The sequence below is a fragment of the Anopheles gambiae genome, chromosome 3 (genome assembly GCF_943734735.2).
Source record: "Anopheles gambiae chromosome 3, idAnoGambNW_F1_1, whole genome shotgun sequence".
Lineage (NCBI taxonomy): Eukaryota > Metazoa > Arthropoda > Insecta > Diptera > Culicidae > Anopheles > Anopheles gambiae.
Genome location: NC_064602.1, coordinates 2082111 through 2094583, shown reverse-complemented (window position 1 = coordinate 2094583; position 12473 = coordinate 2082111). Strand labels below are relative to the sequence as shown.

The following is a 12473-nucleotide window of genomic DNA, read 5'->3' as shown; positions in this document are numbered from 1 at the left end:
CTGTGATGAGCACTCTTCAGCGAAAGCGATTGTCTCAAAGCCCTTCGAACACAGCTAGCGAGGGAATATAGGAAAGAGAAGGGCGTAACATAGAGAAAGAGATAGCAAATAGTAGAGGTGCAACATCAGGTATGAGCGCTTGCCACACGGCAACATCAGTTTACGAGCATAAATAATGCTACCCGGGCGGTCAAGAATCTTGCCGCGAGACCCTCTTCCCGAAAAACCTAGAACATCGCTCGTGATCGTGGGCCGTTGGTCGTTGTTATCCTTCGCCTTCTAATTGGTAATGAGAAGCGGGGGGAAACAAAGAAAAGCGAGACGAAAAGTGGCTTTTATTTATCTGTTTCAAAGGAGAAAAAAGCAACACACTCGTGCTGTTGCTTGTGCTGTTAGAATGCAGACGTATGCACAGCTCATATTTTGTAACAAATATCCAGTAATTATATGGCATCAGCGAACGGAGTGACGAACCCGAACTCTTCCCGAAGGATCAATATTTAATTATGCTGCTCGGTGGCCGTCCGATGAGCGGATGATGTGTTATTTTTAATGAAAAATTGGTTGCTAATTGATAATCGAGAGCCGATCGCCGAGGGCAGCACTTCTGTTTTTTTGGAAAGGAAGGTGCAGGATGTTTTAACACGCTCGAAGGGTCGTAAAACAACGATCCATCCTTTACGGCTCATTCCCACACCGTCCGGCTCGACGGAATAATTGAGTGTAATTTTGAAGTTTATTTTTGAAATGGCTTGACGGATTATTTATAGTATGTTATTTTAGTACAATTTCAATTATTCCTGCACGTTACAGTAGCGGCCAGTAATTAAATAGCGTTATTTTGTAACGCTTTTGAGGGACTATGCTCCCGTTTATCGACTCAAATTGATTCACCGTGAAGGAAGGATGCTTTTGCTTTTGCGAATCATGAGGAAAAATACACTTTTCATAATGCAATGAGTGCTTTCCATCATCTCAGTGCGCTCGCGTCTATAATTAAAGATCAACATTGGATGATTTACGACCACCTTCGAGGCGGGTGCAGTGCCTCCCGAAAAAAAGGTTGCACCGACTAATTGATTATTAAATGTGCGCCTGGTTTGGTTGTTGGAAGCTGAAAATTTGCTGAAGCTTTACACGAACGCTGGTGGACGTTGAAAGGTCCCGTGAGCACTCCATCAGTCAAGTCGAGCCAAAGGGTTCAGGACCGATGCGTTGAGGGAAGGCCTTTTTTCGTATCCTGAAACCATCTACCATATTAGGCGCAAGATCTCTCGTGGCAGGAGGGTTACAGTTTAAGACACGTTGGGAGTAGACAGCGCATCCGTGAGGTTCCTGTTTGCTTGCGGTGGGAATGTTCCTTGGCTCAATGAGCAAACATTTCGTGGTGAAGCTAATTAATTTCCAGTCAGTTTTCTTCCAACCTGAAAGCGATCGGTTTGATGGGCTCGTGATCGTGTGGTTGATCAAACTGTGCTTCACATTATTGCAGCTTGCGTGAAAGCGCCACTTGCCCGCCGTTCGTAATTTGCGGCGCAGATAAGGCGAAAAGAGTAAATTTATTGAAATTCAATCACCCGAACCTGGCTGCAGCAAGTGTATGGGCGTGCGTAGCTTCTGGGTGGTCTCGTTGAAATCGGTGCACACCCTTCAGGGCAGCAATGTTATGAATTCATTATCAGGCCAAGAGCTACTGCACGTTCTTGCGTGATGAATTGCTGCGAGCTTGTGTGCTGCTGTGTGTTTATGTGGCTGAGAAAGAGTGCTGAGGCATCAAGAGGCAGGATTTCGAACGTCGTGAGAAATTCGGTTACAGTTATTGTAACATTTTGAAGTTTTAAGGTCCTCAATTTAAGATATGTAAAAAATGATCCTTCAAGAATTTTATTACTTGAACAATATTTTAAAAGCAATGATAAGCTTTCTTTTTTGGGTAAGAATAGTTCCCTCCACTGCACCTTCCACTGCATGGCAACTGCCCAAAATGCATCGTTTAAAATACGATTTAGATAAGCAATGGGCGAGGTCGAATTATAATAAAATCGTCGTTATTTCCGTTATCCCAACCAAAAAGCCGCCCTTGAGCAGGGGGTTAGGTTTTCCCGATCAATCTTCCAGCGGTGCAGTGCAGCGCTTTTGCACGATCGGGTTCCCGCGTTTGATCCTGTTGTCCGGGCGTGATCATTCGATGGTCATTAACGTATCAGGGCGGCATGATAGCTGAACAGACCGGCGGCACAATGCACACGATTTGTTGATCTTGATGTCGATCCACCCCGTTTAGCTAATCGGATCCCGCTCGGAATGCATCCGTGCACTGTCTGTCGACACCTTTTCTACAGTCTCTCTTTCTCTCTTAACGTTTTGATGGGTGTGGTGGGTGTATTCTTTAGCTCCATCGACGGATTCGATCGTTTATGAGCATCGAATGACACAATAAAGGTTCTTTGAAACGGTGTAGAAGCTATCACTTTTACCACTTTACGTCGCTTAGCCGAGATAAGCTTCCTAATGGCAAAGCGATCCATTTCGATGGAGTTTCTTTCTCGTGGATGAGCTGCTAGGTGAGGTGTGGGAGAAATTGGAAAAAAGCGTTTCCAAAGATGCGCCAACAACAATGCGTATTTTTGACGGCTGGAAAGAACTCGTGTCGGATGCTGAACTGAATCTTCAAAGCAGGCATCTGGATGAGATTGATTTTTTTTTGCTTAACATGTTTCGTCTTTTTAGAGTAATTGATCGACAGTTGGGTTGGCTGCACATTTTCGGGAGCAACTAATTGCCTTCGGTTCCGTTTTGTTTGCGGCATTCCGGCCCATTATTCATTCGTCATTGTATGTTTTGTGGCTGTTTGTGTGCGGCTGCCTGCGCACCGATGTCAGTGCGCAATGTTGCATTGGCTTGCTGGCTGGCTCATGCCAGTGATTGTTTAAAGTTGTCCCAGTGGATCGGTAGACATAAGACAAGAAACAATGATGCTGCTGCCTGCTACCGATGTGCGTCGTCGCGGTCGCCCGTGGGTCGTAAATTTCCCCCGCGTGCGGACAGTAACGATCTGGTTTTATGGCGCTGCAGATTTGAATGATGAGCTCGATAAAGTGCGTGATCTGCCTTGGTTGTTGGATGTTTACGAAGATCTTCAGCGATCAGGAGCGAAAGCAAACAAATTCAGTATGGAAATGTGGTAGTTTTATGGTTGTTTGTCTGTGTGTGTGTGAGAGAAGAAGGATGATTTATGCTGAAAATATCTGTGACGTGGATATTATACTTTCAGGCTATTAAACTTGAATATAATGTTTACTGGCGGAGGATGGATTGGAGAGTAAATCTTTGAGAATTGTTTCGGTGAGCCAAGAAACCCTGTAAGCTTTCAGGTGATCCAATTTCCAACTCCCCAATGTGCAACACTTTTTCTGAGCCAACTCCAGAAACCAATTTCTTCTTGAATTTCTCCTCAATCAGCAAGCCTGTACACATTTCCTGCAGGATCTGCTAGTTTGTCGGCAGTGTAATGTTTCCGCTTGATCAACCACAGCTCGGCCAGATGTTGCTGAAATGTGTGATGTGGCAAAAAGGCAGTCGTAAACCCGCGGCTTGTGCAATTTGTTCACTCGTCCCGCTGTCGACGTTGAACATCGTTCCGAACATAATTTCCTTTATGTACGGGGATGCTTCTTGTTTTTGCCTTGACGCCACACACACACAGAGTACCCAATCTTGGCTTCCGATCGCTTGGGATTCCATTGATCGATGGGTTGCACTTTTGCATAAGGTGCAAATCACGGAATCTTTCCCTTCTCCATAATAACGGCCCTCACTCTTCTCTCGCGTTTGTCGTGGTCCATCGGCTGGGTTTGCTTGTGTGATTGCAAAGATGCTGCCAGAAAGTCCAACGGCGGGTCCACAATCAGCAAGATCGGCAACAGCCAGTAGCGATAATCATACCCTTTAGGAAGATCTCCCTCATTTCGTCCCATCCCCCCCGGTGTTGTGGTGCGGCAGTGGAACTAGAAACAGCTGTCCACGGGTAGATGCAACACTCGCGAAGAAGCTTTCGTCGGCTCGAGGTGGTCTGAGGCGCCACTCGACTAATGCCATTTTAAGTGAGTACTTCAGCGAGTAGCGTCGGCTTGTTGGCAGCTCGTTGTGGCGGCGGGCACGTTTGCCTATTGCGCCTACATCCCTGGACGAGATGAATAATTCATGGGTTCATCTCGAGAGTGAGGGCAGCATCATGGGCAGGTCGCCCAGCGAGATGCATGAGGTTTTCGAGAGGTTTTTGCGGAGCGGTTTTTGCGCATCGAGTGGGGCCACGTGAAAGCTCGGTAAAACGGGCGGGCTTTGGGGCGGTGGGCACTATTCTTGCGCGTGTTGCGATGCGACCATAAGGTAAAGCCGTTCGGCATTCGTTGGCATGCACACGTACCCATTATGAGCTTACAAATGAGCCGCTCGTGGCATTGTCAATGAGCGAGTAATGACATGTAGTACATGCAGAAAAGTAGTTTTGGCTCGCAAATCACTATGCAGTGGATGCAGTGCGTTGCCAAAGCCTCAAGATGGACAAATTTCAAACACTATTTCAATAGTGAAATCCACACACTACAGCTTCAAGATGCGATGAGTCCACCTGACTCAGCTGATAGGACGTCTCACTGACGTTCCGTTGAAAGGCAAATTATGATGTTTCAACTGTGGGCATGATCCGGCCGGAGTTGGTTTCGGAGAAATTTCCCAATCAGCATGAAAGTCACGAGTGAGTGGCAGAACGATGCACTGCAGTATGCAATTACCGGTAGATCACGTCAAATGCAATCTCCCGTTTCCAGCCTGCCTGCACACTGCCTGGAAACCATTCTAGTCTGTAACGGATAGACGATCTTGATCGTGCACTGTTCTCCGCTAGGGTTGGCTTCGATCGTACCCCGAGATTGTACTGCGGAAGATATCCCTCTGGGAAACCGGTTGCCTTCCCGCGGAGCGATCCTCCCTGCTGTACGCGTGCATTGAAAGCGTGTGCGCCTTCCCACACGACCAGGGAGAAGATGATTCGACGGCGATGATACCGACAAAAACAAAACCGGCAACAAAACCAGAACGCACGCCACATCCGACCGGGTGCAATGGATTGATCATGCTGGTGGTAGTGCTGCTGCTGTTTTCCATATCATCCTGCCGTGCGGTGGCTGGATTGATACCGGTGCTGGAAGAGTGATGGCCGCATAAACAAATCAACGCACCCTCGGATCGGGACCGCGCATCGGGAAGATCGGATGCGCAAAGGGTGCAAAGTGCAGCGGGCGGTTTAGGTTTATGAGGTTTAGCTCGGTACGGACGAGTAACGAGTAAGAAAATGGGGGGATGGCAGATATGCACGGACGATCAGCATAAAGTAACGGAAACACATTGAACTGCATGGAAGCGTGCTGAGAGAGATTATCACTTCAGCGGCAGGTCAATGCTGTCAGGCGGGTCAAGAGCGTAACAAATGATACCACAAATGGGAACTGAACATAAGTAGACAGCGAGGCGAACATACAATGTGCACTGAATATTGTCGCTTTATCTGTTTGAATGTAAAACGCCATTTTAATGCTCTCGTTCTTAATTTGTAGCAAAATGTTTTCAAAAACTCTACCTTATGTGCCGATAATATCTCGCCAAAACCCCTTAATAAAGATCACACCGAAGCGACACGGGTGGCTCCGACTCGGAGTGTCAGTGTGTGTTAAAACCCCAATTATCTTTGATGTAATATCGCTTGTCCACCCGCCCGTAGCCAACCACTACGCGCTAAGGGCGTGGAAAATACACAGTGAAACACCCATGCCACCAAATAAGGCGCTCTCGTACACGGCGGCGGCGGCCCTAAGGGTGCCGTTGATAATCTTCTTTACCCAAAAAAAGGACACAAGCAAATACCGGTCACACCGATAGTCACTGTGCTCTCTTCACCCCACCCCCCACAGAGCTGCATTCAGGCGACTTCAGCCAACCACTTGCATGCAAATGATGCAAAGTAATTTCGCTGAGCTGTGCGCGGTCCCTGCCCCGTGCACGATCGTGCATCGACATCGAAATTTGCCCACATACGGCACTCGTCTCGTAAGGGTGCCGAAGAATGGGAGCAGACACTTCCCGAAAAGGGGAGAGATACCCATGCACAAAGGAACCGCGCGCACGGTGTAATTTAGATGGCGCCTTGCCGATGCAGTGCAATGCCTTTCTCGGTTCTGTGTGTGTGGATTTGATTTGATTTGCCCTTTTTTCGGCATATGGGACGGTTTCACGCGACGGCGGCTCACGCGATCGACCGGTTCGATCGTCTCTAGGGGAGGTGTAAAAAACGGAAAAAAGGAAGGAAGACAAACATTTAGAGAATGAGTGTTAAAGCCCTCGGGAAAGTCCTTCAACATGGGGTTTTCGGTATCATCACGAAGGGGAACCATGTTGTGTTTATGGTTGTTTTTATCGAGTTGAAGATGAAGATTTCGTTGGGATTACATAGGTTGCTGTGGTTGTTTAAGATGTAGGGGAATACTATTTTAAAGATGGTTTAAATCAATCAGCAAACTTTGTTGTACACACATGCAATTTTATAAACCATAATTTGGGGCTTTGAAACAAGATTTTCCTTCCCGAGATGATGACGCTGCACTAAACGCAATATCAATTGGTGGTAACCTCAATAGGAAACTAGTTGAACGGCGTGCTACTTGCTCCTATGGAATGCAGAAGCAATAACAAGAAGATGGTTTGGATGGTTCATAAGTCATCGGCTCCGCAACCACGTCCACAGAACATTCGCAATGCAAAACGAAACAAAACAAAATTAAACGCAACAACCGGCAACCAAGTAAACTCATCGAAGTGAGTAATGTAACACTTTCTAAACAAGTCGCCAGTCGCTAGTAATTAGCTTCACGCCTTACACTTTCCCAGCGCGCCCCAGCGCGCGGGGACTTACTTACAGCTTCTTCCGACGGGCAATTTGCGCCGCACTGGAAGATTGTTGTTGTTAGCCGGGCAAAAACGAGCTACTGATTGGGGATCATGGCTGGTGTTTAGCACACTCTAGAATGCAGGCACTCCCTTATGCACTCCGGTCATTGCAATGGGTTGCTTTCGTTGGCCTCCGGGGTGGTTGGGAGCAAGAAAACACTTCACCAAGAAGCATCCAATTGCTTGTTTGTAGTGGCTAGGTTTCATCCAATTAATCATACGCCGGGGTTGTGTCTCGTGAAGGAGGAGTACTTTTTCCGCAGTCGTCACACCCGCCGTTGTGTCGATAATCTGCAGTAAGCAATGCATTTGTCACGCTGCTACAGTTAATTGATATGAGTCTGCTAGTAAAAGAGAAAAGCATTCTCCTTGTTCGATGCCATGTAAGTAAAAGCGATGTAATTAAGTCGTATTATCGATATCACATCGCGAGCTGCTGTTGCTGGTAGTGTGAATGTCTTTCAGCACCGAGCGCCCTCAGACAAACAAGACCTCCAGTGTCAAGTGCCTCCGGGTGTCGATCTCGGTTCAAGTTCATAATGTTTTTTTTTGTTTACTCTCCATCGACTCTCTGTTCTGGTTTGAAAAGACGAGGGACGCGTAACGACGCGTCCGTGTTTATGTCACTCTGGTCTTTGGTTCTTCTAGTGCCTTTCGCTCGTGCCAGAATTCATCACCGCTGCGCTGCGTCCTCGTGCTAGAAGTAATTTTCCCCGTTTTGGGTTTTTGTGTATGTGACCAGATTTATTTTCACTCTACTACTCGAAATCATGCCCTTCCGGGGCAAGCCCGCCCTGGAATGGATGGAACAGGGCGTCAGGGCGTCGCGCACGCGTTCTGTCATCTGTCACGCGGTGATCACGCTTGGACCGCCGCTTTTAGTCAGTGTCTGCCCGCCCGGAAGTGACGTATCATTCGCCAGACGGGTTGAGAGTAAGGGCACCGCGTCATGTCTGGTCTTCGTTTTATCCAACCGTTCGCTCGTACCGTTCGTGTCACGAGAGTTGGCGGGCGGAAATCTGTGTCTCGTTGAATATATTACCTTTTTGTTTATGGAAAGCGGTTGGTTTGGGTGCGAAATCGATTACGCTCCGCGATGCGTCATGCCATGCTCTCTTGTCGTAGAAAATTGAAGGGAAATAAGTAAGTTATTAAACTACACAATTTTTGTAGTAATTAAAGCTAAATGTTTTCCAAACTGTCACCTAACTTTGCCCACTTTTCCATCGGTTATTAAGGTTCATTAACATTTCACTGTCACCGTCGGTTCGCGCATGCTCCACGTGCGTCCAACCGGGTGTGCGCAGACACAAACACACACCTACCTTACGCACTGCGCCGGATGATGCTGCTCCCCCCGTCCGCCTTTGCGTGGCATTATTTTCTGCATCGGCACATTAATTGCTTCTTTCTGCGACCCCTGCGTGTCCCTGCGCTCTTCCGCACCGCAGCCGCGGGATGTCCTTTTCGGCCAAAAATAGCGTCACCGAGAACCGCGTGAAGTGCGACGGATGACGCTCGAGCGAAGCCGTGAACGATTGGCGGGAACACGCGGGTCGCGGTTTGTTTGAATGAAGCGCAAACCAACACACACACTAACACGAGCTTTTCGTGCCGCACACGCCATTAGTCACCAAGCCGTTAACAAAAAAGATTTATCTTTTTTTGTGTGTGCTGCGTCTTAGCCCCCTCCACAAGTAGATCATTAATTCAGCCGTTGTCGTCTCGTTCGGCGACCTGTACCGTTTCTGGTGCGCTCGAGCGGAGGTCAAAGTGTTTAAGCGTCTTTGCATTAACGGTTTGGTGCGTTTGAAAGAGGGCGGTGGTGCCAAGTACCAACCAGTGCTTGGTGGTCACAGGTAACACTGTGACAGGCCCATCTCATTCACGACGAGAGAGCGAGAGCGAGTGTGTGTAAATCTAGGGTAAATGACTGCTTTTAACCATGTAGGGCACCGTCCCCGTGGGCAGACCGGGCTAGATGGCATACTATCAGGTGAACTAGAGCGGAACGTAACTCGCAAAACGAAGATGTTCCTGCACCGGGTTTATTTTTCATTGTCTTCTTGTTCATGTAGCAAACGAGCCAACGAGATGAGCTTGTAAGATATCTTCTTTTATTGAAAACTGTGTTTACAAATAGTCCATTAGCTCGCGCGTCACAGTGACACGGCTTTGGAGTGAAATAGTAAACATACAATTTCAATTAAAATTTCTGCACGACCGTGTTGCAGTATTCGTGTGTGTGTTTGTGAGATTGTTTCTTTGAAGCCTTGTTCTTTACACGATGTTCTTCTGCTGTGTTTGCTTATTAATAACGAAAAATGCACACAGCAGACACATCTTTCATGCCTAGCGTGTGCATCCCGCCGTTCCCGAGTGCACATCGTCATGTATTTGCCGTACGGAGCATGTTTACAAACAGTGTTTAGTGCTGGTTAAAATGAAACACTTCTCCTCGTCTGCCCGCCTCAAAACTCCCCTCTTAAGAAGTCCCACTAACTTACCCGCAAACGGTGGTAAATGCACATGGCTAGGGAGTGCGTATGCGTATGGGAAGAATGCGAATGTGTGTTGCTCGCTCATTCAAAGGGATCGATTCTGGATCGATTGTCCGTGCAAACGATGGTGAGTAGGGAGTGGTAATTTGCCTCACGCCGAATTGTTTCCACAGTGAAAAACGAAATAAATGATCAAATGGAGGCTTCTTTGTGGAAGATCCAACCATTCCATCCAGAGAGTCGAGACCGTTTTGTTGTATCTGATCATATTTGAACGATCGAACAGCGGTATGATTTACGTGCAAAATAAACCCGGGTAAGAATAACATGCTCACGGAACACTTCCCTTGTTGTGCTGCTGCAACAACACAAACACACAAAACCTGCCAAACAGAATCTCTTCTGACTCGCCGTTCTGTTGTTTGGTGGTGAAATTTATGAACTCGTTGCTCGTTGCTGTAGCGTTGGTGAGGTAATTTTTCACCTCGCCGTTTTGGTGCGCACAAAGGCTGCTGCGAAGAAACGCCGGAGACGCCTTGAACGTTGATCGATGTTTTGGGGCTGGAACAATCGGTTATGGTGCGTCCGTGGTACCAACGAAGAATATTAGTGGACGAAAGTAAATTTAACGTTTGCCTCGTTGACCGACCGGCAATGCATCGTGTATCGGGCGTCTCGTGCTGGTCCACCCCGACATCCATGCTACCCGGGACCCGGGTTATTGCTGTCTGTATTTGTGTGTGTGTGTGTGTCTTGATTTTATAAGTTAATTTGGCGTAAAATACGATCATAAACCCAGCGAGAAGACAATTTGAATATTTATGTGCATCGGCAACACGGACCTTAATGACGGCAGCCCGCTGTGCCCGCCTCAAGCGAATGTTGCACACGGGGTTCGCTTCCAATTGGGGGAAATTCGATTGTTGCGTTTTAATATGTGCGTTACCGCCCTCGCGAAGGTTGCGCTTCGGAAGCCACATGGCTTTGCAGGCGAAAAGTAAACATACCGGTGCGTGGGAAGCATTTGTTAATCGTTCGAGTGCCACGAGGTTGTGCTGGGTGGTGTACCATAATTGAAGCTGTTTAAACATATTAAGCGATTTTTGGAAGGGAATTAAAAATGTCATAATTAGCTCCGGGGGGAGGATTTGATGAGACAAAGAAACGATTTTATTTAACCCTGAATGGCTGCTTAAAAGCAAAGACAATCCTTTGAATATTCCCTCCGACGAATCCGATGGTAAACATCGTCAATGCACCGCGCATTATTAGCTAAATACACCTGTTTAACCAACTCACTTAAGTAACCAGGGCTGGGGAGGGTGCCCTCTCATAATGCTCATAAAAACGTGTTAATTGAATAAACGACAATGCATGGCACGTATGCGACGGCTTCATCGCACTCTATCGGTGCATCGGGGAAAAAACAGTGTGCTTGCCGCACGGGAGAATGAATTTCTGTGCTTTGTCGGAATGTGTACGGCAGCCTCACAGCAGCGGGGCCAGAGGGCATTCGGGAGAGTTACAAAACAGCATCAATAAATCATTTCGAAAACAAGAGCCATTTATGTTGGCGCTTGCCCACCCTTCGGAGCTATCGGGATATCTCTATCGCTGCCATCTTATCCCGGTTTAGCTTCCAGAATGGAAAAAGGTGCTTTTAGAGGAGAAATCATAGAAAACAAAGCGAAAATGCTACGAGGAAGCCGCTGAAAGTCATTAATTTTGCCGCAGTCGTCGTGGTCGTCGGCGTCGTCGGCTTCTTCGTCGTGTGCTGCACATATGTACATTTATTCATAGAGAAGCGGCGCGTTCGTTTATTGCCCCCCTGAGACTGAGGTGCATTAGGGTTGGGTGGCAAAGGTGTACACCCCTCCCGGTAACCCGCAAAATAAAGACATCTTCAACCTGCTTTAAACATTGTGTAGGGCCACGGCCTAACGGTACGGGCGCTGCAGAGAGCGTTAGACGACGAATCTGTGCACGATCCTGGCGCGAGCGAACGAGCCAGCGATCGCCAACACTAAATCAATATTAAATTTTCATAATGCAGCATGTCGCGCCATCTGTTTGGAGCTGTGCCGTCGGGAGCCCATAGCTACCCTTGCTCCCCTTCAGCCCCAGCAGGGCCAATTCGTGGAGTGCTTGTGTCTTTAATTATGAAATATTGCCTAATTGATAAAACTGTAAGACGAAGAATGTTCCCGAGCGCACAACTGTGCATTCACGGGCTGGGGAGCTCATGCTGGGGAAGAAATACAAACGATCCTTTCGGCAGTGCGGGGAGTGTGGGGAGAAAAATGTGGATAGAAACCACAACATCCCTTGCAGATTGGCTGCAAGGATGAATATTGTGTATGGCGTGCAACAAGTGGCTTTGCCAAAGTTCGTGCTTCTTGCGAGACGGCGAATGTATTTTGGATGCCATTTTTGGTCAGCTCAACGATGACGATGTTCCAATCAGGCCACAGGTATTTGTGGCCTGAGGATCGCGGCTGGTGGAGTTGTTGAAAGTTTGCAAAACGATCACAAAGAAATCTTGAAATAAGCATTGATTTATCTGTTTTTGCAATAAATATGAACCTCAAAGGCATTGAAATTCCTTTCAATGCATAATACATTTAAAGATCTTTCTCTCGCGTTCCAAATGCAATTCAACAAACACAAAATGCCTTCGCTACTCGCTTGAACAGTCAAAGGATTAACGTCTTAATTTACCCTGTTTTTTTGGAACTTCAACACACACACATCACTCCGCTAGCTGCACGGGGTGGTCGTTCTTCGTCTTTGGTCATTATGCTTCTTTACCCCCGACCAACCCACATACCATCAATCTATTTCCATACGGCCGTTACTATTATTACCACCGTTGTTTATTTCATTCCTGCAGCATCTCTTCTTTTCTCTTTGGTTGTAAAAAGGCCTGAAATGCACTGCAACAGAGTCAAATTCTGACCATGCGTCTTATAA

General features: G+C 47.3%; 1 protein-coding gene across 4 annotated transcripts in view; it reads left to right on the top strand.

Annotated features, from left to right (window-relative positions):
• LOC3291603 (laminin subunit alpha lam-3) overlaps nt 1–12473 on the top strand; it is a 77360-nt gene that overhangs the window by 4970 nt on the left and 59917 nt on the right. The gene's annotated exons all lie outside the window — the stretch shown is intronic.